The sequence below is a fragment of the Octopus bimaculoides genome, chromosome 27 (genome assembly GCF_001194135.2).
Source record: "Octopus bimaculoides isolate UCB-OBI-ISO-001 chromosome 27, ASM119413v2, whole genome shotgun sequence".
Classification (NCBI taxonomy): domain Eukaryota; kingdom Metazoa; phylum Mollusca; class Cephalopoda; order Octopoda; family Octopodidae; genus Octopus; species Octopus bimaculoides.
Window position 1 is genome coordinate 15,325,469 of NC_069007.1, and position 4,926 is coordinate 15,330,394.

Here is a 4,926-nt window from a genome sequence, read left to right on the forward strand (position 1 = left end):
AGAGAGAGAGAGAGAGAGAGAGAGAGAGAGAGAGAGAGAGAGAGAGGGTGAGAGAGAGAGAGTGAGTGAGTCTAGCAGAGAGGAAAGAGAAATTGAAGGCAAATGAGAGACATCAGCGCCAAGAGAAAGCCTGAATGCTAACCTTTAGTTCCTACACGTAAAACAGTTCATTGACGAGGGCAGATATGTAGTAACAACAAAACTACGATTTAATTTTCCTTGGCTACTTTAGTTAAGCGAAAATGGAAATTGATGGTGTCTGTCTTCAGAAAACATTGACACATGCGCACTCTCGTACGGATGATACGGATATATGTGCGTACAGAGAAATACGTATGCATTCAATTGTACGCGAATACTGACATAGAAATTATGTGTGATATCTGATACGAACGCATACATATCTATACACAGACACTCTCACGCTCAAACACATATAGATATTCCTCCATATACGTGTGTGCGTGTGTGTGTGTGTGTGTGTGTGTGTGTGTTTGTACGTCTGTTTCTGATCATGTGTATTTATGTATACTTATGGATATAGATATATATACATATGTAGAAAGATATATTTATATATGTATATACATATATATATACACATATGTATATATGTGTATATGTACATATGTACTCTCAGGTATGTGGGTATAAAGAGCTACACACTAGCATAGATACACACGCAGATATATGCCTGCACGGACTTATATAATATACAGCAATATACACATGTTTCGAAATTATTAAACAAAAGTGATTTCGTTTCAGTCCCACCTAAAACTGCATAACGTTTCATAACACAGATAAAGAGAGAGAGAGAGCGAAGGAGGAAGGGTGGTTAGTGTGTGTGTGTGTGTGTGTGTGTGTGTAGATTTCTCCATTTGTAATTATTGATTAAATATTCGTACCTTATAAAACGTCTTGCTTTCATAACACATGATACTTTACGTGTATGTCAGAACATCTATATTTCATTTGTTAGCTGAATTGTAACACGTAAAGAATCGTTACTGTTTCTAGAATCTGGTATTTTCAAGTAAAATACATAGATAAACACGTACAGTGGATGACTGCTATTCAACTCATCCATTTGATACGCAACGCTTGCGAACGTGGAAATGATGTTGCAGTAAGCAATTTCAATATCCTATGCAATATTTGGTCATTTTACTTCTAACAATTGCCCATATTATTGAAACATCGAGCATTGCTACGCTTGCATTTTGCTGATTTTACTTTAAGGATCGGTGAATAAAGTGCTCCAATTCTTCATTTCTACAGTTGTGGGCTAAAGTTTGTAGTTATGCTATGCCTACACTTCTCAGGATCCCGTTGATGTCTTTGTATTAGTGAATTAACATCTGTGTTGGAGAACATAATGTTTAGTTTTGTTTGACAAAACTTTAGCTGACATACATGACTGGAGACCATCTGAATACTGGAAACGAATTATAAGGATGATGATGATTCATGTCGGGTATCAAAAGTCTGACATTAATGACTGCTGCTCAATGCTTTGTGAACACTTCAGACGCTGTAAGATGTGATATGGATATCGTGCATAATGAAAACTAACTGTAACGGTCCGCGCCTGTGTCTCCGTTGAGGATGACATCACGATGCCCAACCTCTCAGAACGGGACATTACACTCAGTTCAGAAGCCTATGTGAAGCTGCTCAAAACCGTGGCCAAACTCTGGCTGGAGAGGGTGGCTGTTAGTTGCAGCAGGATTCGGCTCCTAGTTATATGTGAGGAAAGACACAGAAGTGGTTATCGGAAAAATTTTACTACTTCAGTAGCCCTAGTTTTTCGGCCTCCTAATTCGTCCCAATTATAAGCCAATGGATTACGATGTACTGGGGCATAGAGGGGAAAGATACAAACTGATCTATCAGCAATACCAACACCGAACAGGTGGCTAAAGTCAAGAATACTGCAATGAGGAGCAAACCCGATTGGTCTGAATGTCGATCTGCATTCGTGTTTTATCAGAACTCAGCAATGTCTCTCTTCAAATACACACAACTGCGCAAAATCAGTAGCTGAGACGTATTTATAAAAAAACATAAACACTATTATTGCCAAGCATAACAAAATTAGTGTAATGGAATAAGGTTAACCACCAAGCATTAATACACTGAATATCAATAAATTATGGGTTATGAATACAGTTATATAAAACTGTGAGTCATATTGATATGCTTAATAAACAGATATTTAATTTCGCCATGAAAGTAAGCTGTGTTTATACAGAAAAATATATTTATGTACATTAATATACTACGATGCACAGAATTTTAAGTGAATAAATTTGGTAGATTCGACTTAAGATCAAATCGACTAGACTTGCTTTTGTCTGTCATTAACGTTTCAACGGAAATAAGCAACCTTTGTGATCATAAAACTGCCCCAACTTTTCAAAATCAATCTTAGGGAGTGCAGGAATTCTCCGTACACGGAAACGAACTGTCTGGTTGTGCATGAAAATCGCGTAATTTTAACGGAAATACTTTGGTATAATATTTTGGCACAACGGCAGCAATTCTGAGGGAGGAGATAAATGGATTACATCACCACAAGTGCTCCACCAGTTCTTATTTTATCGACTCCGAAAAAATGAACGTCAAAGTCGACCTCACCGGAATTTGAACTCAGAAGGTTAAGATGGATGAAGTGCTGCTGAGCTTTCATCCCGGCGTGTTAACGATTCTGCGAGCTGCCCGCCCTAAAGACTTAGGTACATTGAGATGAGAACCAAACCGACTTGCTTAGGTTTCGTGCTGTATTAATGTCTCATCAGAAATCATCATCTGCTGCGTTGAAAACTACCCAAGAGCCGATTGTCACTTACTGAAAAAACTAAAAGGTCACGTACACAGAAATATCTTACAAACTGTCTCGTTGTGTAGTCAGAACACACAGTGTTATGCAATATTGACTATCGGGGATTAGAATGACGGCCAAGCCGACTAGCTTTAGTTTCGTCACGCATTAAATTCTCGTCAGGAATCTACAAACTCTGCGCTGAAGAACTACACAGTTACGCAAAATCAGTCGATGAGACGCATTTATAAAAATATAAACAACATTTTTACAAAGGCATAACAAAATTAGCGTAATGGAACAAGGTTAACGATCGGGCATTAATGAGCACGATATCAATCAACGATGAGATATGAATACATTTATATAACACGGGGAGCTATATTGATATGTTTAATAAACAGAGATTTAATTTCGCTGTGAAAGCAAGCCCCTGTGTTTATACATCACAATATATTCATTTATGTACATTAATATATTCTGCTGCATTGCCATTCAAGAATTTAGATAATCTCTTTACAGATTCATCCAAATAATTACCATTATTTGTATGAATGTTTCTGTCTGCTGAGTCCATAATGTGTATACACGAAGAATCCACTAATATCGATAAGAGGGATTGTTCTCCGCTTAATATAGTCATAATATACGGCTCCTACATAAGCAATCTGCATGTTATGTATATACGTATATATGTATATACAGAGCGAAGAGGCGCTAATTCGATGCCGCAATGAATAAATGTAAATCTGAAACCATTCATTATACAATATGTTATACATACATATAAATACATATAAATACATATATATATATATATGTGTGTGTGTGTGTGTGTGTGTGTGTGTGAATGAATATGGATACAGATATATATACATATATACATATAAATACACACACACACACATATATATTTGTATAAATAAATATGCATATATATGTATATTACACGTATTTGTATATATGTATGTATATATATATATATATATATATATATTCACATACATGTCTATCACATTATTATTCGCATCGTGCTCAACATCCGGTGGCCTGTAGACAATCAGGGCGACATTAGTGTGTCGCATTACGAAGATCCTAGAATAAGTGTTTGTCCATCTACATAAGGAGTCGAATTCATGACCTTAAGATTTTCTCTCTCTATAGTCAGTCAACTCCTCCAAACGCTTTTACAGATACATAAGCACATATATGCATACAAGCATGCGTTTATGCATACACACATGTACACATACATACATATACATACATGCGTAAATATATATATACATACATGTATATTTCAAATAGAAACAAAGTACGGTTGAGTATGCGACAGCGTTCTTTTATATCAAGAGAATGCAGATTGTAGATATTACTTAAATAGTTGTATAATTGCAAATTATTACTCATAGCAACCTCAATTAACATAAAGGCATACTTAAATAACTAGTGAACATCAGATTGCTAGTGGAAGGTAATTAGAGGGATCGAAGTTATCCAGTTACCTACATAGATTTATTCATAAGTCCAAGGGCATTGTTTCCCACGAAAAAGAACAAACACATTGAGATAGTTATATTGCAACTGAAAATATAGATTTCATGTCCACGATCAACACCTATAGTTAAAGAACGTCCGTTTAAATTTTCTTTGCAAAGATTTTTTTCAAAGTTCGTACCAGCAGACAGAAACAAAATACATTCGTTAACAGATATACAGTGTACTGTTACAAATATCTATCTATCTATCTATCTGTCTCTGTCTCTCTCACTCTTTATATATATATATATATATGTGGGCATCGGTACCATTTTCCTCTTTCTCCGTTCTTCCATTCTCCGAACTTTCCATCTTTCCGACGAAGGGGTACGCCCGAAACGTCATACACTCTCTCTTTCCTTTCCTGAGCGTCCAATAATACTATCCATATCACGTCCTCACTTTGTTTTTTTGTTATTGTTTTTTTGAACTATATATATATATATATATATATATATGATGGACTCACCCGTCGTTGGACGACGTTCGACAATTTCTTAGCGAATAGCCACGCAGACGATGTTCTGACAGTGGTCATATGTTTGTGTAGACATAAGCTCACT